Below are 25,900 nucleotides of genomic sequence, written 5' to 3'. Positions count from 1 at the left end.
CTAAAGAAATGATTTATGTTCAGAGCTCTGAATTTTTCCTTGTGCTGTTCTCTCAGTTTAGAATGTCTGTTTCCTTTTCTTTGCCTGTCAGAACTCTGCTCGTCCTTTAAGACATCTATAACCCAAATTTCACGGGCTTAAGGTGATATAGGTGCTCAGCCGCCCTTCTCAGAAGCTGCCCAGAATCAAGGGTGCTTATGCTCCTTCCCCAGTCTCTTTCTTATTTATTGTCTCATAGTTTCTGTGGGTTAGGAGTCTGGGCTGGCTTAGCTGAACCCTCTGCTTCACAGGCTGCAGTCAAGGTATCGAATGGGGCTACGGTCATCACAAGCCTCAAGAGGGAAATGATTTGCTTCCAGGCTGACTCACATGGTTGTTGGCTGGATTTAGTTCCTCACTGGCTTTTGGCTGGAGGCCTCCCTTAGTTCTCTGCCACGTGGGGCTCACTGACATGGAAGCTTGGCTTCATTAAAGCATGTAAGCTAAGGAGGCAATAGAGAAAAATCCAGCAAGATGAAAGTCTGTTTTTTGAATCCCCATCATGGAAAAAAAATTTGCAGTATTCTGTTTGTTAGAAGCAAGTCACTAGGTCCAGCCTTCATTCAAGAGAAGCAGATACACAGGGGCATGAATAGCAGGGTCACTGAGGGCCATCTTCAAAGATAGCTGCCTCACTCATTTTCCCAGATAATGCACCTGAAACTCAGTGAGGTTCAATAACAATAACCAAGGTCACTCAGTTAGTAAATGGCAGAGCTGGATGTGAACTTAAGTCTTTCTGACCCCACAGCTGACCTCTAGCACTTATTTCACATATTCTTTTTTTTTTTTTCTTCTTCTTCTTTTCAGGCAAGTCTTTACTGGGGCCCCTGCTGCAGCAGCAGGGAGCGAGAACAAACAACAGGTTCCCTTGCTTGCTCGCTCCCTGAGGCGGGGGTGGGGTGGGGGGGTGAGCTTATTCCTTACATGGGGTGAGGGTAGGGGTGTGCCCAGGGGTCAGGCCGGAGGGGTGGCCTAGGTGTTTTGCCCACCGCTTAGGTGGTGTTGTGTGCAGGGGGCACGCCGAGCACCCTGCGTTTGCTCCTGGCTCTTCAAAAGCGGCAGCTGGGTTTTTGACCTCTTTGTATCTCTTGTCCAGAATTTGCTCCAACTGCACATGCATGCAGTTGTTTTTAGTCCCATGCAGTTTCTTTGTATTCTGTTGCTGGAGGACAGCTCGTGCAAGCATTGCAGCACTGCAGCAAAGGGTCCCGGGTCCCAGCCTGTCTCACTCCCTGCTGAGAGGCTCTACTTCTTTTTTAAAAAAATATTCATTTATTTATTTATCTATTGATTGATTTATTATCTGGCTGCACCGGGTCTTCGTTGTGGCATGGGGGATCTAGCTCCCTGACCAGGGATCGAACCCGGGCCCCCTGCATTGGGAGCGTGGAATCTTAACCACTGGACCACCAGGGAAGTCCCTACACACTTCTTCTTCTTTTTTTTTTTTTTAACATCTTTATTGGAGTATAATTGCTTTACAGTGGTGTGTTAGTTTCTGCTTTATAACAAAGTGAATCAGTTATACATATACATATGTTCCCATATCTCTTCCCCCTTGCGTCTCCCTCCCTCCCACCCTCCCTATCCCACCCCTCTAGGTGGTCACCAAGCACCGAGCTGATCTCCCTGTGCTATGCGGCTGCTTCCCACTAGCTATCTATTTTACGTTTGGTAGTGTATATATGTCCATGCCACTCTCTCACTTTGTCACAGCTTACCCTTCCCCCTCCCCATATCCTCAAGTCCATTCTCTAGTAGGTCTGCGTCACACTTATTCCAGTCACACTTACTCTTAAGGGGTAAAGGCTGAAGGTCTCTTCTGAAACTTCTTCCTGCTGGACAGGGGCCACAGATCCTAGCCTACCCTGGAGGTGTAGAAGTCCCTTGCTGACTGTTCCAAGGACCTGTAGGAACCTGGGTTGAACTCCTTGAGCCATCATGAGCCTTACTTCAAACTGTTGGAGTCTGAAAGACATGAACTTAATCAAAAGGTTAAACAAACAGGGGCTAAAAAGGAGAAGAACAACAATAGCTATTAAAGGGCCTAGAAAGGGAAGCAACCAGGGTAACTTTGGGAGGGCTTCCTTAACTGTTGACCAGACAGGGGGTGATGTTGCCCCTGCCAAAAAGCCATTCTGCTTGGTGTATATTTTTGTTAACCTCGGGGCTAAAGTTTCGCATGTTTCTCAATTTTTAGAATGGATGGTCTGGACCTGTTGGTCCCAGGTCTCCTTCTTGGACCGAAAAGTCTTACTCACAGGTTTACAACAGTAGGAAAGACAGCGGAGTACTAGGTGAAATATGGCATAAATCAGTATGACTGAAAAGAAAAGGGTTAGAAGAAAATGAAAACCTCCTGCCAGAAAGTTTTTTACACCTTGTGGTATCCAAGAGAACAAACTAGAGAGCGAGTTTTCAATTTCCCCGCGCATATTGAATAGCAAGAATTGGTGGTTACTTGTCTGCTGAAGCCAAGTGGCTTGCTGTCAAATTTTCTCAATGTTGGTTTCTACTTGGTATGGGCATAAGGGCTGCTTTCTTTACCTCCCGATCTGCCCTGTTGTTCTCTTGGGTAATTTGAGAATTTTCCTTTTGATGTCCGTGGTAGTAAATGACTGCTACTAGTTTTGGTTTTTGAGACGCTTCTATGGGATGTAAACTCTTAGCCCCATATTTCACAGGGGACTTTTTCGGATTTAAAAGTCCTTTTTCTTTCCAGATAGCTGCATGGGCATGTAAAACAAGGAAGGCATATTTCCAGTCTGTACGTATGTTTATAATTTTCCTTTCCCTAAGGTTAAGGCTCGAGTTAGGGCTATTAGCTCAGCCCTCTGGGCTAAAGTGTTAGGTGGCAAAGGTTTTGCTTCTATAACAGTATGCCAACAGTAAACCATTCTTCCTCAGGGTTTTCTATGGCCTGGTCTGTTAGATCAGGCCTACAGCATAAACATGGTCAAGGGTTTCAAGGCAGGAATGTGTTAGTTCTGGACTTTTCCGCTGGCATTAGTATAGCTGGGTTGAGGGTGTGGCAAGTTTTGAATGTTAGTTCTGGGGAGTCAAGGAGTGAAGCCTGGTACCTAGTAGGGCAGCCTCCAGTTAGCCAGTGGTGGCCTTTAATCTCCAGAATCCCTTGTACTTGATGAGGGGTCTGGACTTCCAGTGGCTGTCCAAAGGTAAGCTTGTTAGCTTCTTCCACTAATAAAACGGTGGCAGTTCCCACCTGGAGGCAGCCAGGCCAACCTCGGGCCACAGAATCTAGTTGTTTGGCAAAATAGCCTATATGTTGAGGAGCTTCTCCTAGCTGTTGTACAAGGACCCCTCGGGCTGTCTCCTGTTTTTCAGCTACGTACAAGATAAATGGCTTTTTTTAAACTGGGGACACCCAGAGCAGGAGCTCTGGTGAGGGCCTGTTTGATATTATTAAAAGCCTCTTCTTAAAAAAAAAAAAAAAAAAAAAAAGCCTCTTCTTGTTCCCCAATCCAAAGTAATGGTTTTATATCTGGGTCTTTAGTGGCTTCATATAGAGGCTTAGCCATTAGTCCGAATTCTGGAATCCAAATTCTGCAAAATCCTGCCACATCTAAGAAAGCACGAAGATGTTTTTTTGTCTTTGGGGTGCTTAGGCCTAATATAGCTTGTTTTCTATCTGGAGATAACTGTCGACTTCCAGGGCTTATAATATATCCCAGATATTTAACCTGTTGTTTTGAGATTTGTACCTTTATTTGGGAGACCCTGTAACGCCGGGTCTCAAGGAAATTAAGGACTTCAGTGGTATTTTGATCTGAGGCTCCATGGAGGGGCTACATGTTAATATATCATCTACGTACTACAGAATGGCCCCTTCTTTTAGGTGTATTTCCCTTAGTTCTTTTCCTAGGGCCTGGGCGAACAAGTGTGGACTATCTCGAAACCGCTGAGGCAATACTGTCCAGGTATATTGTTGCATTTGGCCTGTATAGGCGTTAGTCCACTCCAAGGCAAATAGATACTGAGATGAGGGATGAACTGGGATGCAAGAGAAGGCATCCTTGAGATCAAGCACAGTAAACCATTTGGCATCTCCAGGGACCTGGACTAATATATTATAAGGATTGGCCACAAGGGGAACGTATAGGGACCACTGCCTCATTTACTGCTCTAAGGTCTTGTACCATTCGATATGCCCCATTTGGCTTAACAACGGGCAGAACAGGGGTATTGCATTGAGACGGACAGGGCACTGGGAGGCCATGTTTTAAGAATTTATCCATGAGGGGTTGCAAACCTTTTTTTGCTTCCAACTTTATGGGGTACAGTATCTTGTTAGGATAAGCGACTTCTGGCTTAAGGCTAATTTTTACAGGTTGGACGTTTATAACCTTCCCAGGGATTCCTTTGTCCCAAACTGCAGGGTTTACTGTGTGTAGAATATGGCTGTTAATAGGACCTTGTTCTTCCAGCTGATTTGTCTTAGTCAGAATCAAGAAAAAGGGTTGCTCAGGACCTCCTAATCCTAATATGGCTCCGAGGCAGCCCAGAAGATCTCTCCCAGTAGTGGGGTAGGACACTCAGGCACAACTAAAAAGCCATGTGAGATCAAATGCTGTTCAAATTGACAAGTGAGCCAGTGAAGAAACGGGTGGAAGGCTTTCCATCAACACCAGTCACAGTACAACTTTTGGAGGAAACAGGCCCAGTGTGAGAGATCAGGACAGAGTAAGTGGCTCCCATATCAATTAAAAAACTGGTTTTCTTACCTGCCACCTTTCTCAAGGATCACCCGGGGCTCCTCGATGGAGATAGACATCTCGTTGTGGGGAGCCGTCAGAATCCCCGGGCTGCCTCAGTCGTCCAGCATGGCTGTCTCGGGAGTGGGAGCCCCCCTTCATCTTCAGGACTGAGGACAATCCCACTTTCAATGACCTTTTTGTTTGCAGACTGGGCATGGACCAGGGGGTTCCTTTTGGCACTTTTGGGCCCAGTGGCCGGTTGACTTACATTTGAAGCATTCCCCCTTGCTGTTTTACCTCCAGGCGGTTGGTTAAACTTCCTTGGCCCCCTTGGGTTGTCCTGAGGTTGCAAGGCATGGCTGACAGCTATGGCCATCAGTTTAGCTTGAGCGCTGGCCTGCCTGTTTTTACGTCGGGTTCTATCTTCCTCCTCAGCTTGATCTCGATTATTAAATACCCCAAAGGCCCTCTAGGAGTTGGTGCATCGGGGTTTGTAAGCCTAATTGTAACTTTTGGAGTTTCCGCCTAATATCAAGGGCGGACTGGCTGATAAAATGTTGTCCCGGCAGGGATTGATCCTTGCGAGTGGATGGATCAATGTTAGTAAATTTTCTAAAAGCCTTCACAAGCTGCCCCTGAAAGAGGGTTGGATTTTCTTTTTCTTCTTCGGTCACTCCTTTAACCTTTTCATAGTTAACTGGCTTTTTGATACACTTTCTCATCCCTTCTAATACACATTGGATCATGTGCTTCCTGACTTCTGTTCCCTCTCAGGAATTATAATTCCAACAGGGCTTCTGATTTGGGACTGCATCTCCACCTATAACAAAATGTTGGGATTGGTCCCTGGCAAGCTGGTCACCGTGCCCCTGGGCTGCTGCCCAAATTCTCTGTTTTTCCTCAGGGGTACAGCAAGTAGATAGGACTATTTGGACATCCTTCCAAGTTAAATCAAAGGCCAGAGTTAGGGCCTCAAACCCTTCAACAAACTTACTGGGGTCTTCAGAAAACCTGCCCACTCTCTTTTTGCATTGGGCTAAGTCAGTTAAAGAGAAGGGCACATGTACTCCGATTGTCTCTTCACCATTTGCCACTTCCCTAAGAGGGCATAATTTTCCCGATCCTGGGTGATAGGAAGTTCCATTACAAGTTACCCTGGAGGGACTAGTCTCTCCTCCCTGGGGTAACAGAGGGTATAAAGGGACACAGGGAGGCGGAGTTTGGGAGCCGTCAGAGGGATCTGGAGAAGTAGGTGTCTCTGGGGAAGTAGGAGGCTCTGGAGAAGCAGGTAGCTCTAGAGAAGCAGGGGAAACCTGGTTTACCCCCCTGAGAATTGGGGAAGGTTAGAAGGAGATCATCTAAAATGTCGAGTGCTTTCTGATTCCCCAGGCTTTTGATTACAGGAGCTGCTTAGAGCGGGGTTTTGGTAAAGGACCATGAAGGCTTAGACATAATGAACCTCAGTCCATTTTCCCATCTGTGACAGTAAAGATCCAATTGCAAGATGGTATTGTAATTTAGAGGTCCATTTTCAGGCCGTTTTTCTCCACCCCCCAACTTATATACAGGCCAGGCAGTGTGACAGTAGAGTTTAAGTTTTTCCCTTTTCAGCCCATCTATTTTTAAAATTTCTGATTTTTAAGGATACATTCCGGAGGTGTTCCTTCTGGCTTAGAAGAGGCTCCTCCCGTGTTGAGTAACCTGCAACCAAGAGCGCTCCTAGAAGTGAAGTCTGGCATCTCAGAGACATTTTACCACGAGGCTTTTGTTGGAAGGGGGTCAGAGTGTCCCCCGAATTCCCTTCTTACCTAATGGGATTTTGAGCATCCTCTACTCTCCCATTGCCTAATCAGATGTCTCTTGTCATCAGGCCCTCGTGCAAGGGGTCCCTGATAGGGGTTATTTGAACCAGTGCTAGTGCATTGCCAGGGCTCTCCTTGAGGGGGATCTGTTGTCTATAAAGCTTGTGTCCTGTAACAGTTTTCCCTGTGTTGGGGTGTATTCCTCGAGACTGAACATCTACAAAGCTTAGGATGTGGGCTGCTTGGATATGGGCTGCTTGGAAGTGGCCAGCCCAATAGGTAGTCTGTAACAAGGTATAAGCTGCCAAGGCCTGGAGTGAAGAGGGTCCTAGAGGCGCAAAAAGGAACTCCTGGAGGAATTGGAGTTGGGTGCAATGGAAAATGCCATGGGGGTCAGGACCTGAGGGCCTAGAGGTGGGAGTATTCCCACAGGGGATTTTTTGGACATAGAGCAAGGTGAGAGACTAGACAGAAGAAGAACCCAAAACCCTTTCCCTTATCTTTTTGGTGGCTGTGATAAAATTGGGGAGAGCCTGATGATTCCATCTCACACAGGCAACAGTGAGTTTGGACAATGTTTCCCATATAATTTAACATACCAAATGAACCCAATTAGGTTAGGATCTCTCTTTGGGATATTCCAGGGGCCCCCTGAAGCACCCCAAATTTAACTGGAAGTCAAAAGAATTTCAATTAGAATTTGATATTTGGGAAGTCTGTCAAAAATCTCAAAAAGTTTTAAAACACCTGGTCAGATAGAATCATAAGTCACTGTGAAGGAATTATTCCTTGAGCTAAGGTGAAAAAAAATTTTTCAAAAATAAAAACAGATCCCTTAAAGGCACAGAAACTCACACAATCTGATATCAAAAGCAGCATTCCAGGAAATCTTTGTTCTCTTATGAGAGAGAGAAACCAAATCCAGTCTTGCATCAGCCTACTTTTAATAAAATCCATTTACCTAATTAAATTTAATCCAACCTTAGAAAATCCTGACCACATACAAAATTCTTTTCTCAATGTTCCTTTTCTGTGAACTTTCTGCAACTTTCTGTAGCCATACTTTATCCCTCATTCTTTCCATTTAGAAACAGCCAGCTTTAGGACAAAATCACCTTTTTTTCCTTTCAACAAAATATAATTCCATTCCTCATACCTTCTTTTCTGACACATCCTACTTTCCTTAAGCAACCACGAACTGTCTTTTTCATTAGCATTCTATAGATTGGTAGAGAACATCTCAAGGTGTCACCAAAGAGTTTCCCTCTCACAAGAAGACAAAAGTGGGTAAATTTAGACCTGTTTAGCAATTAAAGTTCTCAACATTTTATCTTATTTGAAATGGTCTGGATATTCAATGACTTCCTATCATTTAACTTAATTTAAAGTTACCAAAATTTGGAGGGATTGTTTTAGATGGACATTTCCAAAACATAATTATTCCTATAGAGTTTACCAAAAAGTTCTTATCCCAGTTATATTTACTTAATAAGTTAATAATATCAGGTAATTTTCCCTGTTGACAAATTTCATAACAAAAACAATATGCACTTACTGACTTCAGTAACCCTAGGTACAATAAAAGTATTATACTTAATGTTGATGGCTCTAAAGACAGGTCTGTATTAATTAAACCCACAAGCTTAAGTTAGTTTTAATACCAGATATTAATTCAATATTGAGTATTTCCCAGATCACATGAACCCGAAATGTATTCTGGTGAGCCTCTTTTATATTTCTGAGAATGTATATAAGTGCTTGATTTCCTTTAAGCAAATTAAATACAGCTCATTTACAAGTTAATTTTTATATGAAGACAGACAGAACCAGAGACCTCATAGTTTTCCTGCTTGAATTTAAAATGGCTCTGTTTTTTCTTCTTCAGTCTGGGGGACTACAGATGAATCAGGTAGTTCCTGAGAGCCCAGGCAGAATAGTTACACTGCAAAGGCAGAGGAGAGAGATGCAAGCTCTTCCAACCCAGGCACAATAGTTACATTGCAAAAGCAGAGGAGGGAAAAATGCAAGCTCCTGTCTTTTTCTGTTTGTTCTTTAAAATCCCACCAAGTAACCCAAGGTTGGAGTTTCAGGCAGTGTGGGCTGCATTTATATTTCAAGGTTTAAATACTCCACCATGCCCACAATTTCGACAGAGACTTGCAGAAGCAGGTGGACAGACAAAACTACGTAAAACAAAGATACCAATGACAAAAACTTAAAGACACAAACAAGAAGTTTTCAGGATAAAGGGGACGGCAGTGCAGGTATAAGGATCAAGGGAGGGCTTCCCTGGTGGCTCAGTGGTTAAGAATCCGCCTGCCAATGCAGGGGACACGGGTTCGAGCCCTGGTCCTGGAAGATCCCACATGCCGCGGAGCAACTAAGCCCGTGCGCCACAACTGCTGAGCCTGTGCTCTAGAGCTCGTGAGCCACAACTACTGAGCCCACATGCCATAACTACTGAAGCCCGCGCGCCTAGAGCCCGTGCTCTGCAACAAGAGAAGCCACTGCAATGAGAAGCCTGCGCACCACAACGAAGAGTAGCCCTGCTCACCCCAACCAGAGAAAGCCCGCGCACAGCAACGAAGACCCAACGCAGCCAAAAATAAAAATAAAAAATAAATAAAAATTTTAAAAAAAAGGATCAAGGGAGAGGTAAAGGGAGGAGGGACAGATAAGACTGAAAAAGAGAAAGAGACAGCAGGAAAATAAAGGTGAGGCTACTGGGACGATAGGACTTCCAGCCACTACAAGATATGAGGTTTAAACCTCTATCACTCTCATAAATCTCCTATCAGGGAGAGCCTGCTGGACCAGGGTCTGCATGGTATGAGGCGAGCCTCTCCCACCTCTGCTTGTCACCCGTCAAGGTAAGCCATTGCTGGCCAGAGGGAGCATGGTCTCACAAGCTGAGAGGAGTGATGCGGTAGCTGCCCGATGTCCACTCTCCCGGAAGGAGAGGACAGAAGTAGGAGAGGATCGAGAGAGGAGAAGCAGAGAGATATCAGGAGAGGGAAAAGGACAAAGGGGAGGGGAAAAGCATTGCCTGAATGAGGGTACTGAGGCCCCCAGGGGCCAGGAAGGCAGACTTACCAAATGCGGTGATGCTGAAACAAGAGGTTCAGGTTGCCACCTGTCACCCTTGGGGAAGCTGCATTCAGTGGTCCTGGAGATGCCCAGATCCCTTCCCCAAAAGGTGACAACATCCCCACATTAGGCGCTATAAATCTGACACCGACCAGGGTTCTTGGCCTTCCCCAATCAATAGAAATTGACCCGAGGCCAGACAAGAAATTCAGGCAAGGCTTTACTGGGGCCCCTGCTGCAGCAGGCGGGAGCTTGTTCGGTTCATTTCATATATTCTTACCTTGTCACTTGGCTATCTCCCTTATTCAACTGAAGCCTTATTAAGGGCAGGGAATGCTTATGTTCCTTAAAGTGACAAAACTGTTGGTGAATAGATGGATGGATGAATACATGAATCAGTTAAAATAGTCCATATGTTGGAACTGTGCAGACAGAAATTGCTGAACCAGGGTTCAAGATAAAACAGGACTGTAAAACAGAGCATGGGTCAAAGTGGGAAGGGAGGAGAGGAAATGAGCAGAGGAGCATCCCAGACACACTGCTGACCCCTTGGAGTTTCTCACATTTTTTACCTTCTTTGTGAAACATAGCCTATGTTTTGGTGAACAGAGGCAAATCCTGAATATTACCAGAATTTAGACAGAATGGCTAAGAATGCTCAAAAGGCATTCTGAATTAAGCTGCATCTACTTCCCACCCCAAATGTACTTAACCTGTGTATTTATATGTATTTAACTCAGAAATGTACTAACATATGTCACTGTGCTGCTTAAAAGGGGAAAAAACGGTAGCAGCCAAAATATTTATGCTAAAAGAGGCTGAAGGAGCAAAAAACTTCATGCAAATCTGAATGTTTGGATTATTTCTTCACCTCACAATAACTGAGTTATTAACATATTAATAAAATATTGCCTGCAAAAGGTAACATTTCTAATAACCCTGATTTTATTGGTGGATATTTTGATATATATTTTATCCATGTAGTTCCATCGTTCCTGCTTTTTATGGAGCCTCTGTAAGGTGCTTTCAAATATGATGCTATGCTATTGAAAGGGGATTGGCTTCCGCCACGCTTACCAGTTAAGTGAGAGCTCTCTGAGAAATAGTTGCTGGACCTATCACCTCCTTTCTTCTACTGTACACTTCGATTTTATGTTTCTTCTGGTCAGGGTCTTGTAGAAGGCGCAACTGAAGAACTGAGTAGAAGCAGTAATAGTGCAGCCTCTTACATGAAGGGGAAGAAACTAGCAGTCAAGAAATCCATAGTCTGGGACTGTTTGTGACATCTGCACTTAGAGCTGGACCGAAAGTATTAACCCACTTTACACAGCAATCATCACAAAGAACTCTTCCTGAAAAGTGGGAATGGGATTAACAACAGTCCTGAAACATAAATTTTTGAAGTTATTCTGTTGACTAGATCAGTGCAATATAGGAATCTACCCTAGAGAACAGTCACCTAACCAGTGGTACTAGCTTTTGTTGTTTGCCTAAAAATATGAGCATAGCAGCTAGCTGAGCAATTCCTCCATGGCCTGAGTACCTAGAGACATAAATTTAATGGCTAAGCCCTGGAGCTCTAACTATCTGACTGTCCCATTCTAATTTCCCGTTCTGTTAATTCAGCAAGGAAACTTACAGAAAGTTATCTGTCTCCAGAAAATCCTACGCTTATGAAAACGTTTACACACTTCCACGAGATCCTGTAAGCTTGCTGGTATTACAGTGTTGAGAGTCGTTATTTGGAAGCTTAGTCTTGAGAGGAGGAGGACCAAAGGTGACGGTCTCTGCAGTTTAAGCATTGTACAAGTAGCGGCTTCCTGATAGTGGAGCTGTGCATTTAAAAAATTCTGCAGTCGTCAGAGAGAAAATTTTTTTTTTTTCTGCAACTTTTGCTTAAGTGCTCAGGTTGTTACTGTTTATAGGATTAGGTAGGTCATTCACCATTGTCAAGTTACATTTGCAATTGCTGAGCAAGACTCCTTTAGCCATAAAACTATGCTAACCTCTCCAGGACATTCATTCCTTAACTCTTTGCTGACAGTACACAAGTTATCATATAGCCTGCATGGGAGCGTGAGGTACAGTTCTATTTTCAGTTCACCCTCTGGCTTGCTCTATAACCTTGGCAAAATCACCTCTAGGTCTTGTGCCACAGACCTGCCATCTATCTTTCAGTTTGGGCTGGTTAGTAACCCTCCTCTGGCTAAGTCAGTGGAAACGATGAATTCTGAAGTTGGGCAATTAAGAACTTTGATGTGCCCACTGAGAGTCATTTACAATATTAATTCTTTTCTCTGTGAACTTTTCTCACAGACCAGTTCTTGAACATTTGTTCATGTTTTTGCTCTAATAACACTTCAACAAACACACAGAACAATTTTTCTAAAATTGGGCAGCCCAACTACATTCCTTCCAGCCCTGCTGCCAAGAGAGAATGGATGTTAATTTTTCCATCTTACCTATTCATTTCCATTCCCCCCAGCCATTATCCACAGTGTACCTGAACATCACTTCCACTGGATTTTGCTGTGGCAGGGGCTTAGCCATGATCCATTCGTTCTGTTTTAGTCAGTGGATGGGGATCAATATTGTTAGAACAGACGAGAATTTTTTCTTTTTAAATTCATACATTTAAGCCTCTCCTAAACGTAAAACACCTACATTTACTTCATGTTATCTTCTCATCCTTATGTAAGGCACATGTCAGGTAGAGCTTCCCTTCCCTCTGTAATCTAAATAAGGTCTTCCCGAACATCCAATCTGGGCATGTAGAGCCATTCCCAAGATTACCGATAATTTCTGAGAGACTCACTTTCTTCTATCTTCCCTGGCCCTGAGCCCCTGTATCCAAAGGTGCTGTCCTTTCACTATTCCAACTGCCTCAACTTCAGTCTCTTCCTCAGTTTCTACAAAACTCCACTCACACAGAGCTTTAGTGAGGTTTTCAGATTTGAGAAAACAACTTAAAATTTATATATTAGACACTCCTATTCCTTTAAAAGTCCCATTTCCCACCCAGTCACCAGAGACTTCCCACCAACCTTTAGTCAATGCAGCAACCCAGACTTTTCCTCCTCTCAAATCCTCTCTCCCATCCCTCCCTTGCTTGGCCCATGTCTTCTCCCTCCTCTCTCGCTCTCTCACAGGAGCAAAAATAAATTCCCCCCTTGTTTCCAGGCAGAGCAGCTTTTCTTGTGTTGCTAGGGCTTCTGCTCATATCCATGTTTTCAGAGTCTCACCTTATACCAGAAACAGCTTATCAGGATATTTTCCCAAACACAGTTGTTGTTGTTTTTTTCCTAAGAAGAATTCTGGTCCCATTTATTACTAAATTTCTTCCTCTTTATACTCAACAGTAAAAATGTATTTATGTACAGTCATTAGAGTTCAGAAACTAATTTGTATTCTACTTTCTCATTATTTTGGATGTACTTTTTCCCATTCATTAATGCAGTCCATGTTTGCTACTTTACTAAACACCCTTCCAATTATCATGTATTTGAGTTATTTCCAGTTTTATTTTGTTTTGCATCATGAATAGTATTGCTATAAACATTTAGTGAAAATTGATTTTTCTCATTTGGATTATTTTGAGGTATCCCCAACTGTGGATTATGGAACAAATATGAATAATTTCATAGGTCTTGTGTTTTGCCTCAGTACTTTCAAAGACAGTTGTCCTAGTAAATAATTTTATCAGTTTAGGAGTTTAGCCATTTTTCTTAGCTCTGCCAATATTCTCCTTTGTATTTTCAATTAGCCTTGCAGTAAGGTTAATCATTTCCCCAGGATTAACTTCTCTGAGTTTCTTCATGTATGAAATATTTGGTCACATACTGTGACCTCTTGTTTAGTGAAGTCTGTGTATTGGTTCTGTTTTTAACACTTTTTTTGAGATATAATTCACATACTGTATAATTCATCCATTCAAAGTATATAATTCAATGAATTTTAGTATATTCAAATAGAACTATGAAACCATCACCACAATAAATTTTAGAACATTTCATTACCCCACAAAGAAACCCTGTACCTCTGGTCATTACCCCCAATCCCTTCATCCACCTCCAGCCCTGGGCAACCACTAATCTTTCTGTTTCTATAGATTTGCCTATTTTTGGATATTTCATATAAATGGAATCATATAATATGTGGTCCTTAGTGACTGGCTTCTTTCACTTAACATAATGTTCTCAAGGTGTTTCCATGTTGTAGCATGTATTACTCCTTCATTTATTGAAGAATAATATTCCATTACATGAATATATCATATTTCTTTATCCATTCACCAATTGACAGGCATGTGGGTTGTCTCTACTTTTTGTCTACTATGAATAACGTTGCTATAAACATTCACGTACAAGTTTTTGTGCGTACATTTATTTGGGAGTATATATGTAGGAGTGCAATTGCTGGTAACTCTATGTTTAACTCTTTGACTGTTTTCCAAAGTGGATGCACCATTTTACATTCCCACCAGCAGTGTAAAAGGGTTCTAGGGAACTTCCCTGGTGGTACAGTGGTTAAGAATCCGCCTGCCAATGCAGGGGACACGGTTTCGAGCCCTGGTCTGGGAAGATCCCACATGCTGCGGAGCAACTAAGCCCGTGCGCCACAACTACTGAGCCTGTGCTCTAGAACCTGTGAGCCACAACTACTGAGCCCACGTACCAAGACTACTGTAGCCCGTGCGCCTAGAGCCCGTGCTCTGCAACAAGAGAAGCCACCGCAATGAGAAGCCTGTGCACCGCTGCGAAGAGTAGCCCCCGCTCACCACAACTAGAGAAAGCCCGCGCACAGCAACGAAGACCCAACGCAGCCCAAAAAAAAAAAAAAAAAATCAAATCCAGTATGTGTAAAAAAAATAATAAATTAAAAAATAAATAAATAAAAGGGTTCTAGTTTCTCCGCATTCTTGCTGTATTAGTTTACTAGGGCTGCCAAAACAAAATATCACAGACAGGGTGGCTGAAACAACAGAAACTTACTTTCTCACAGTTCTGGAGGCTGGAAGTCCCAGAACATGGTATCAGCAGGTTTGGTTTATCCTGTAGTCTCTCTCCTTGGCTTGGAAATGGTCACATTCTTGCTGTGTCCTCACATGACCTTTTCTGTGTACATGCATATCCCTGGTGTCTCTTCCTCTTTTTACAAGGACACCAGGCATAGTAGGTTAGGTCCCCACCCTCATGACCTCATGTCACCTTAGTTACCTCTCTAAAGGCCCTATCTCCAAATATATATATTTCCAACAATTAAGAAAAAAGACTAACATTATTGAATAGAAAAATGGGCAAAGGATACAAACAGAATGTTTACAGAAAGGAAATTTCAAAAAATTAAGTTTGATAAATACTGTACAAAGAGATGTGGTGAAACAGGTGCCCTGATAAATTGCTGTAGGAGCATAATTGAAACAACAATTTGATGGAATACTGTGCAATCATTAAAAACAATGAAAGTTGTCCAAGATATAGTGGTAAGTGAAGAAAAAGCAAGGTGGCAAAACTGTGTAGAGTACAGTGTGTGTGTGTATGTGTGTGTGTGAGAGAGAGAGAGAGGGAGAGAGGAGACTGAGGGAAGAGTAATGAGTATATACATATATATATATATATAGCACAGAGTCTCTCTGAAAAGATATGCAGGAAATTTGTTAACAGTGGTAGCCTCAGAGGTAAGAAAACCAGGGGCAGTGGATGATGGAAATTTCCTTTCATTGCATATCATATATTTTTGACGCTATTGAAAAATTAACTGTCACATATACTATCTAGTCGTCTTTAAGGAATAAAGAAAAAGAAAATGATGCGTGGACTGTTCTCCACTGTGAATCATGGCCACTAGAATTCCAGGGTATCATGCCCTTTAGCTCTCACCTGGCCTAAATCTCCCGCATGCTCTCCTCTCCTCCATTGCAAAACATGGTTTTTGATATTGGAATGCACCCCATGCGGGCTCCCCTAGTTACCTGTTTCCTTCTGCACCCGACTGACTGGGAGGCCCTCTAAAGTAGGGGCTGTTTCCCATTGTCATGCGTCCGCAAGCACTGGAGCTGGGCCTCGATAGGTGTTCTATAAACAGCGCACGAAGAAATGTTTGTCTAAAAAGGGAAAGAAAGAGACCCCGCAAAATCAGAAACGTGTCCCGCACTTCTTAGACATTCACAGATCTGAAACCCACTATTCCACGCCGGGTCAAGTGGAGACCCGGACGCCTCTTGGTCGGCGGGGGAGGACCTCGGAGCCCGCGGCGTCGCTGGGAAGCCTGGTCCGCTCCGCCCCGCCCCTGGCTTCCTGCGCTCCGCGCCCATTGGCCGCCCTCGGGGGTGAGCGGCCCCGCCGCGCCGTTCCCTGCGCCCTGGGGCCGAAGGGGCGGTGTGCGCGGAGCGCGGAGAGCTGCGCGGATGCTGCAGGAGCGCCTCCGGCAATGCCCAGGCACCGCGTTCCTGCCGGGGCTACAACCCGGACGGCAGCTGGGGCCGCGGCGCCGAGCTACGTCTCCGCGACTGCCGCGGCGCCGCCGGTTGCGGACTCGCTGAAGCGGTGAGCGCTTCCTGGGCTCCCCGCCCCTCTGTGCTCCGGGGCAATTGGCAGTGGGTGGGTAGGCAGGGGCGAGCGGGCCGGCAGGGTCCGAGCCAAGGCATTGTCGCGTCGCGGGGTTTGGACCCCGCACCCCACTCCACCCGGTGACTGTCACTCTCCAGTCGTCTCGTCTTTAGCGCTAAGCAAGTTGTGTTTGCGGAGGCGCCCAGCCGGTCGGCTAGCAGTGGAACGCCTCACGGGCACTTGTCACTCGACTTCGCAGTCCCAGTAACTTCTCGGATCTGGACAGGCTCCGTGGACGCGGCGCTGCCCGGGCGGGTCTTAGGAGATTCCGATTATGTAAATAATCGTTGCACTGCGGGGTATTGGGGTCGGGGTGGGGTGAGGAGGGGTCGCCAGAGAGCCTAAGTTTCGCTTGAAGTCAATGAAATAGCTCGGATGAACTCAAGCTCTTTCTAAAGATTTCTCTTTTAAAAATTTACACCGTAGAATTGCATAATATGCTGTATTTCAGCCAAAAATAGTGTTTGATATCAAGGTAGTCGTTTAAAGGCAACACTGACACTTTTGTTTTCTAAGTACCACGTTTTGAACTTTCTTTTTTTAGAGTAATACGTTTCTTTCATTAAAGGAATTTCTCAAAGTACAAAACAACAAAGGAAAGAAACCATGCGTCTCAAAGTGCAGAAAAATAAAAGAAAGAAACCCTGCGTACCGTTTTGAGTCATCAATCTTTTTTTTTTTTTGGAGCCATCATTTTTGAGGGATTCCCCCCCCCCACCCCCAGTTTGCTTAGGCTTGTTTTCACCCGCAACCGCATACCCAGGCTCCAGATTTTGGAATGGGGTAAAAAGAGCGTGCGCCCCCTCCCGGCTCCCACTGGATAGCGGAGGGAAATAGGCCACGCCTCGCAGCCCCCCTCGGCTGCGGACTCGGGTCTGTCCCCCAGGAGCGGACGGCCGCCCGGCTGTTGATCGCAGCGGTCTGCGTGTTCCAAGAGTCCCCAGGAAGCCGAGCTGCACACCTGTTACGACACTGCTCAAGTCTCAGTCTCGGGGGCACTTCGTAGCAGCATCGGCTCTTTCTTTTCACCTTTGTGTCCTGAGTCTGTCTCCGGTCCTTACAGCAATTAAGTGAATTGCTCTGACAATCCAATACCAGTACTGTACTGCCCTCTCCCAATCTCTGTGGCTTTTGTTGCGAGTTGATGGGGGCCGGGAGTGAAAAGAATGAAACACATTTTGCAGAACGCGTGTCATGCTTCTCGGCGCTGGTTTCCGGGTCCAAGTTCTGGTGGCATTGTTTCAGTCGGCTTTGCCCTTTTCCAAGCCCCCGTGGGTTAGTTTGAATCAAAAAGGAATGCTTATTTCTTAGCCCGTAAGGATGAGGAAAAGGGATTGCTGTCTTGAGAAAAAGGTGCTGGAATTTAGACTGCCTCCTTCCGAGATTCAGATTGTGGATTTTTAAAAATGAGGGCATGTTGGAGATTGTCGAATACTGAAATTTTTGTTCCTATTAGGGAGGTGGAAAATAGAAATACCTCTCTCTTTTATTCAGTAATTAGGAAAAGTGTAAGCCCTTTAAACACCCTTTAAAATTGCGAAAGCTTCTGTGGATTCTCTTGTAAAATCAAAAAGAACCCTTAATTTATCTTTTCTGTAAATCTTTTTTTTGCATATGCTTAAAGTACTTGGATTGTGTTTGGCCGCCCATAGTTGTCCGGATTCTGAGTGACTTCTTATCTGAACTTTAAGTGTATTTTAGGGAGGGGAGTTGAGGGAGCTATAAGTGTAGTGAACCTTTACCTTTGGCTTCTGGGGACATTTTGTGGTGGCCAGGAAAACTTCTTTAGTACTGATCTATGAGAATAGAATGGTTTAAAGAATTTGTTGGGGATTGCTCTTTTTGAAAAAAGTTACATTATGTTCATTATGATTTCTAGAATTGTATACTATGCTGTATCTCACCCAAAAATAATTTTTGATGTCAGTTGTAGTCATCAGAATGCAACAGTGACACTTGTTTCTTAAATAATAAGTTTTAAGCTTTATTATTTTATGGTAATACCACTATCTTTCATTAAAGAAATTTTGCCAAATACAGAAAAAATAATGTATATTGTTTGAATCATCAATTTTGAAAGATTACTTTTTTCCTAATTTACTTAGGCATGTTGCACCCACAGCTAAATACCCAGGTTCCAAATTTGGAATGGTGTTAATAGTGTTGAATATGCAATTTGGGAGACTGGGGGCTTATTAAAAAATGTTATTTTTCTCCATTGAAACGTCAGCACCAGCAGAGACTATTACAGCATTTTCTCCTTAAAGAAAGGGATGTTGGGACTTCCCTGGTGGTGCAGTGGTTAAGAATCCGCCTGCCAATGCAGGGGACACGGGTTCCATCCCTGGTCCGGGAGGATCCCACATGATGGAGCAACTAAGCCCGTGCACCACAACTACTGAGCCTGCGCTCTAGAGCCCGCGAGCCACAACTACTGAAGCCCACGTGCCTAGAGCCTGTGCTCTGCAACAAGAGAAGCCACTGCAATGAGAAGCCTGCGCACCGCAACGAATAGTAGTCCCCGCTTGCCGCAACTAGAGAAAGCCGGCACGCAGCAATGAAGACCTAATGCAGCCAAAAATAAAATAAATAAATTTATTTTTAAAAAGAAAGGAATGTGATGATAAAGTGCTATAATAATTTTGAATATTACAATAACTAACATTAAATGCTGAAGTTTTTTAATGGCAGTAAGTTGGAAGATTTTGAGAACTTAAGTCTTTCTGTCATCTCTCAGTGATGTGTCATTCCTAGAAGAGTTTATCATAGAGATCTCTCTTTGAGGCCTCAGAGATTTTCTTTGCAGCATTCATGTAAGAGCTGTGATTTGATGTTAAGGCTTGTCAACTTCTTTTTGAATTTTTGACATGTTACATGAGCAAAATTTTGCAGTTTGAGATTTGAGGATTTACACAGATAGAATTAGTAAAGCATCCTTTGTCATTTCCCCTAAGTACCTTTTATTTTCTTTCCCATTAAGAGTTAATTAGGTTTTTGGAAGGCATATCACTCATACTTATGAAAATTCTTTAATATTTTGATACATCTGACCCAGCAATTCCACTTCTGGGAATTTATTCTAAGGAATGGATATGTACACAGGGTTAGTTACTGGATGTTTGTTGCAATGTTGTTTATGATGATGGAACTTGGAAAAAACTAATTGTCCCTAAAAAGGGAAATGGTAAAATAATTTAAATCATAGAATATAATAATTCATACTATATATTAATACAATGTAAATATGTACAACCATTACAAATCATGTTGTAAATCTATACAACCATTACAAATCATGTTGCGGAAGAAATTTGACAAAATGAGAAATCAGTCATAATATCAGGGTAAAAAAGAACAACTTCTTTAAATTTATGAATATAATCCCATTTTGGGTAAAAGAAGTATAAAAAGATTGAATTGTAGTGAAGATAATACTTGATTCAGGCTTGCCACTTTGAGAGAAATTCTTCTGCGTAGTATAGTGCTAGACTGCAAGAAGGAAAAAGGAAAGGCTATATTCACATATCTAGGCACCGAAACCATTCTATCTCTGAAATAATCATTGACTACCTAGAGATGAATGGGGAGTTTTCAAGTGTCCCTGCTTATCCACAAGGTTTACTCCTTTTTATTTTATTTGAGCCTCTATAATCTTACTATAGGTTAGTGGATTTACTGTTGTGAGGATTAAAAGACTGGCAAGTAGGCTCTCAGGTTGGCATGTAAGTGTGCAAGTTCAAAATATGTTATAAGATTGCACTGTATGTACATCAAAATGTTTTATCTCTGGAGAGATGGGATTTGGGGGTATTGTTTTCTGTATTTTCATTATTTCTCAAAATATTGAAAATTATTATATTTTAATTTTACACCAAGATAAAGAGGTATAACTTAAAATTTAAAAAATTTTTTTCAGGTGGGCAATCATTTCACAGGGTTAAAGATCAAAAAGTTAAAAAACAGTATACAATGGAAAGGCTCCCTCTTTCCCCTGTTCTTCATCTCCTCAATTCCTATTCCTTCAATTTGCCTGCCCTGGGTAGTCATTATTACCAGTTTATTGCTTGTCCTCCAGAGATATTTCATGCATTTCCATATCAAAATAGATTTACATTTTCTCCTTCTTAGATATATTTGCTGTTTTCTTCCATTGCTTTTTCCACTTGACAGTGTATCATAGAGACCTTTTTTGTATCAGTACATACAGAGCATCCTCAATAAAAGTGTTTTTCTTTTTTTTTTGAATTTTATTTTATTTTTATTTTTATACAGCAGGTTCTTATTAGTCATAAATTTTATACACATCAGTGTATACATGTCAATCCCAATCTCCCAATTCATCACACCACACCCCCCACACCCCTGCCGCTTTCCCCCTTAGTGTCCATACATTTGTTCTCTACATCTGTGTCTCAATTTCTGCCCTGCAAACCGTTTCATCTGTACCATCTTTCTAGGTTCCACATATATGTGTTAATATACGATATTTGTTTTTCTCTTTCTGACTTACTTCACTCTGTATGACAGTCTGCAGATCCACCCACGTCTCAACAAATGACTCAATTTCATTCCTTTTTATGGCTGAGTAATATTCCATTGTGTATATGTACCACATCTTCTTTATCCATTCGTCTGTCAGTGGGCATTTAGGTTGCTTCCATGACCTGGCTATTGTAAATAGTGCTGCAATGAACATTGGGGTGCGTGTGTCTTTTTGAATTATGGTTTTCTCTGGGTATATGCCCAGTAGTGGGATTGCTGGATCATATGGTAATTCTATTTTTAGTTTTTTAAGGAACCTCCATACTGTTCTCCATAGGGGCTGTATCAATTTACATTCCCACCAACAGTGCAAGAGGGTTCCCTGTTCTCCACATCCTCTCCAGCATTTGTTGTTTGTAGATTTTCTGATGATGCCCATTCTAACTGGTGTGAGGTGATACCTCATTGTCGTTTTGATTTGCATATCTCTAATAATTAGTGATGGTGAGCAGCTTTTCATGTGCTTCTTGGCCATCTGTATGTCTTCTTTGGAGAAATGCCTGTTTAGGTCTTCTGCCTATTTTTGGATTGGGTTGTTTGTTTTTTTAATATTGAGCTGCATGAGCTATTTATATATTTTGGAGATAAATCCTTTGTCTGTTGATTCGTTTGCAAATATTTTCTCCTATTCTGAGGTTTGTCTTTCCATCTTGTTTATGGTTTCCTTTGCTGTGCAAAAGCTTTGAAGTTTCATTAGGTCTCACTTGTTTATTTTTGTTTTTATTTCCATTACTCTAAGAGGTAGATCAAAAAAGATCTTGTTGTGATTTATGTCAAAGAGTGTTCTTCCAATGTTTTCCTCTAAGAGTTTTATAGTGTCCAGTCTTACATTTAGGTCTCGAATCCATTTTGAGTTTATTTTTGTGTATGGTGTTAGGGAGTGTTCTAATTTCATTCTTATACATGTAGCTGTCCAGTTTTCCCAGCACCACTTATTGAAGAGACTGTCTTTTCTCCATTGTATATCCTTGCCTCCTTTGTCATAGATTAGTTGATAGATTAGTTGACCATAGGTATGTGGGTTTATCTCTGGGCTTTCTATCTTGTTCCATTGATCTATGTTTCTGTTTTTGTGCCAGTACCATACTGTCTTGATTACTGTAGCTTTGTAGTATAGTCTGAAGTCAGGGAGTCTGATTCCTCCAGCACCATTTTTTCCCCCCAAGACTGCTTTGGCTATCCAGGGTATTTTGTGTCTCCATGCAAATTTTAAGATTTTTTGTTTTAGTTCTGTAAAAAATGCCATTGGTAATTTGATAGGGATTGCATTGAATCTGTAGATTGCTTTGGGTAGTAGAGTCATTTTCACAATATTGATTCTTCCAATCCAAGAACATGGTATATCTCTCCATCTGTTGGTATCATCTTTAATTTCTTTCATCAGCGTCTTATAGTTTTCTGCATGCAAGTCTTTTGTCTCCCTAGGTAGGTTTATTCCTAGGTATTTTATTCTTTTTGTTGCAATGGTAAATGGGAGTGTTTCCTTAATTTCTCTTTCATATTTTTCATCATTAGTGTATAGGAATGAAAGAGATTTCTGTGCATTAATTTTGTATGCTACAACTTTACCAAATTCATTGATTAGCTCCAGTAGTTTTCCGGTGGCATCTTTAGGATTCTCTATGTATAGTATCATGTCATCTGCAAACAGTGACAGTTTTACTTCTTCTTTTCCAATTTGTATTCCTTTTATTTCTTTTTCTTCTCTGATTGCTGTGGCTAGGACTTCCAAAACTATGTTGAATAATAGTGGTGAGAGTGGACATCCTTCTCTTGTTCCTGATCTTAGAGGAAATGCTTTCAGTTTTTCACCATTGAGAATGATGTTTGCTGTGGGTTTGTTGTATATGGCCTTTATTATGTTGAGGTAGGTTCCCTCTATGCCCACTTTCTGGAGAGTTTTTATCATAAATGGGTGCTGAATTTTGTCAAAAGCTTTTTCTGCATCTATTGAGATGATCATATGGTTTTTATTCTTCAGTTTGTTAATATGGTATATCACATTGATTGATTTGCATATATTGAAGACTCCTTGCATCCCTGGGATAAATCCCACTTGATCGTGGTGTATGATCCTTTTAATGTGTTGTTGGATTCTGTTTGCTACTATTTTGTTGAGGATTTTTGCATTTATATTCATCAGTGATATTGGTCTGCAATTTTCTTTTTTTGTAGTATCTTTGTCTGGTTTTGGTATCAGGGTGATGGTGGCCTCATAGAATGAGTTTGAGAGTGTTCCTTCCTCTGCAATTTTTTGGAAGAGTTTGAGAAGGATGGGTGTTAGCTCTTCACTAAATGTTTGATAGAATTCACCTGTGAAGCCATCTGGTCCTGGACTTTTGTTTGTTGGAAGATTTTTAATCACAGTTTCAATTTCATTACTTGTGATTGGTCTGTTCATATTTTCTATTTCTTCCTGGTTCAGTCTTGGAAGGTTATACCTTTCTAAGAATTTGTCCATTTCTTCCAGGTTTTCCATTTTATTGGCATAGAGTTGCTTGTAGTAGTCTCTTAGGATGCTTTGTATTTCTGCGGTGTCTGTTGTAACTTCTCCTTTTTCATTTCTAATTTTATTGATTTGAGTCCTCTCCCTCTTTTTCTTGATGAGTCTGGCTAATGGTTTATCAATTTTGTTTATCTTCTCAAAGAACCAGCTTTTAGTTTTATTGATCTTTGCTATTGTTTTCTTTGTTTCTATTTCATTTATTTCTGCTCTGATCTTTCTGATTTCTTTCCTTCTGCTAACTTTGGGTTTTGTTTGTTCTTCTTTCTCTACTTCCTTTAGGTGTAAGGTTAGATTATTTACTTGAGATTTTTCTTGTTTCTTGAGGTAGGCTTGTATAGCTATAAACTTCCCTCTTAGAACTGCTTTTGCTGCATCCCATAGGTTTTGGATCTTCATGTTTTCATTGTCATTCGTCTCTAGGTATTTTTTGATTTCCTTTTTGATTTCTTCAGTGATCTCTTGGTTATTTAGTAACATATTGTTTAGCCTCCATGTGTTTGTGTTTGTTATGTTTTTTTCCTGTAATTGATTTCTAATCTCATTGCATTGTGGTCAGAAAAGATGCTTGATATGATTTCAATTTTCTTAAATTTACTGAGGCTTGATTTGTGACCCAAGATGTGATCTATCCTGGAGAATGTTCCATGTGCACTTGAGAAGAAAGTGTAATCTGCTGTTTTTGAATGGAATGTTTTATAAGTATCAATTAAATCTATCTGGTATTTTGTGTCATTTAAAGCTTCTGTTTCCTTATTTATTTTCATTTTGGATGCTCTGTTCATTGGTGTAGGTGAGGTGTTAAAGTCCCCCACTCTTATTGTATTATTGTCGATTTCCTCTTTTATAGCTGTTAGCAGTTGCCTTATGTATTGAGGTGCTCCTATGTTGGGTGCAAATATATTTATAATTGTTATATCTTCTTCTTGGATTGATCCCTTGATCATTATGTAGTGTCCTTCCTTGTCTCTTGTAAACTTCTTTATTTTAAAGTCTATTTTATCTGATATGAGTATTGCTACTCCAGCTTTCTTTTGATTTCCATTTGCATGGAATATCTTTTTCCATCCCCTCACTTTCACTCTGTATGTGTCCCTAGGTCTGAAGTGGGTCTCTTGTAGACAGCATATATATGGGTCTTGTTTTTGTATCCATTCAGCAAGCCTGTGTCTTTTTGTTGGAGCATTTAATCCATTCACGTTTAAGGTAATTATCGATATGTATGTTCCTATGACCATTTTCTTAATTGTTTTGGGTTTGTTTTTGTAGGTCCTTTTCTTCTCTTGTGTTTCCCACTTAGAGAAGTTCCTTTAACATTTGTTGTAGAGCTGGTTTGGTGGTGCTGAATTCTCTTAGCTTTTGCTTGTCTGTAAAGCTTTTGATTTCTCCATTGAATCTGAATGAGATCCTTGCCGGGTAGAGTAATCTTGGTTGTAGGTTCTTCCCTTTCATCACTTTAAGTATATCATGCCACTCCCTTCTGGTTTGTAGAGTTTCTGCTGAGAAATCAGCTGTTAACCTTATGGGAGTTCCCTTGTATGTTATTTTTCGTTTTTCCCTTGTTGCTTTCAATAATTTTTCTTTGTCTCTAATTTTTGCCAATTTGATTACTATGTGTCTCGGTGTGTTTCTCCTTGGGTTTATCCTGTATGGGACTCGCTGCGCTTCCTGGACTTGGGTGGCTATTTCCTTTCCCATGTTAGGGAAGTTTTCGACTATAATCTCTTCAAATATTTTCTCTGGTCCTTTCTCTCTGTCTTCTCCTTCTGGGACTCCTATTATGCGAATGTTATTGCATTTAATGTTGTCCCAGAGGGCTCTTAGCCTGTCTTCATTTCTTTTCATTCTTTTTTCTTTATTCTGTTCCATAGCAGTGAATTCCACCATTCTGTCTTACAGGTCACTGATCCCTTCTTCTGCCTCAGTTATTCTGCTATTGATTCCTTCTAGTGTAGTTTTCATTTCAGTTATTGTATTGTTCATCTCTGTTTGTTTGTTCTTTAATTCTTCTAGGTCTTTGTTAAACATTTCTTGCATCCTGTCGATCTTTGCCTCCATTCTTTTTCCGAGGTCCTGGATCATCTTCACTATCATTATTCTGAATTCTTTTTCTGGAAGGTTGCCTATCTCCACTTCATTTAGTTGTTTTCCTGGAGTTTTATCTTGTTCCTTCATCTGGTACATAGCCCTCTGCCTTTTCATCTTGTCTATCTTTCTGTGAATGTGGTTTTTGTTCCACAGGCTGCAGGATTGTAGTTCTTCTTGCTTCTGCTGTCTGCCCTCTGGTGGATGAGGCTATCTAAGAGGCTTGTGCAAGTTTCCTGATGGGAGGGACTGGTGGTGGGTAGAGCTGGCTGTTGCTCTGGTGGGCAGAGCTCAGTAAAACTTTAATCTGCTTGACTGCTGATGGGTGGGGCTGGGTTCCCTCCATGTTGGTTGTTTTGCCTGAGGCAACCCAACACTGGAGCCTACCTGGGCTCTTTGGTGGGGCTAATGGCAGACTCTGGGAGGGCTCACGCCAAGGAGCACTTCCCACAACCTCTGCTGCCAGTGTCCTTGTCCTCACGGTGAGCCACAGCCACCCCCTGCCTCTGCAGAAGA

General features: G+C 42.0%; 1 long non-coding RNA gene across 2 annotated transcripts; it reads right to left on the bottom strand.

The window, feature by feature from the left end:
- Window positions 1-204: 204 nt before the first annotated feature.
- Window positions 205-16,053, bottom strand: LOC309643396. 2 transcript variants are annotated; one of them, XR_014253710.1, is made up of 6 exons: window positions 15,830-16,053; window positions 15,618-15,720; window positions 14,638-14,793; window positions 4,785-8,501; window positions 1,836-2,010; window positions 205-482 (listed from the first exon to the last, which is right to left on the bottom strand). It is a non-coding gene; the product is annotated as an uncharacterized lncRNA (long non-coding RNA). The 2 variants fall into 2 exon arrangements; XR_014253709.1 differs by having other exon boundaries at window positions 4,785-7,353; window positions 15,618-16,053.
- Window positions 16,054-25,900: the final 9,847 nt, after the last annotated feature.

The sequence above is a fragment of the Balaenoptera physalus genome, assembly GCF_965194825.1.
Source record: "Balaenoptera physalus genome assembly, chromosome: 15".
Classification (NCBI taxonomy): domain Eukaryota; kingdom Metazoa; phylum Chordata; class Mammalia; order Artiodactyla; family Balaenopteridae; genus Balaenoptera; species Balaenoptera physalus.
The sequence above is the reverse complement of the archived record's forward strand: the minus strand, read 5'-3'. Positions and strand labels throughout refer to the sequence as shown.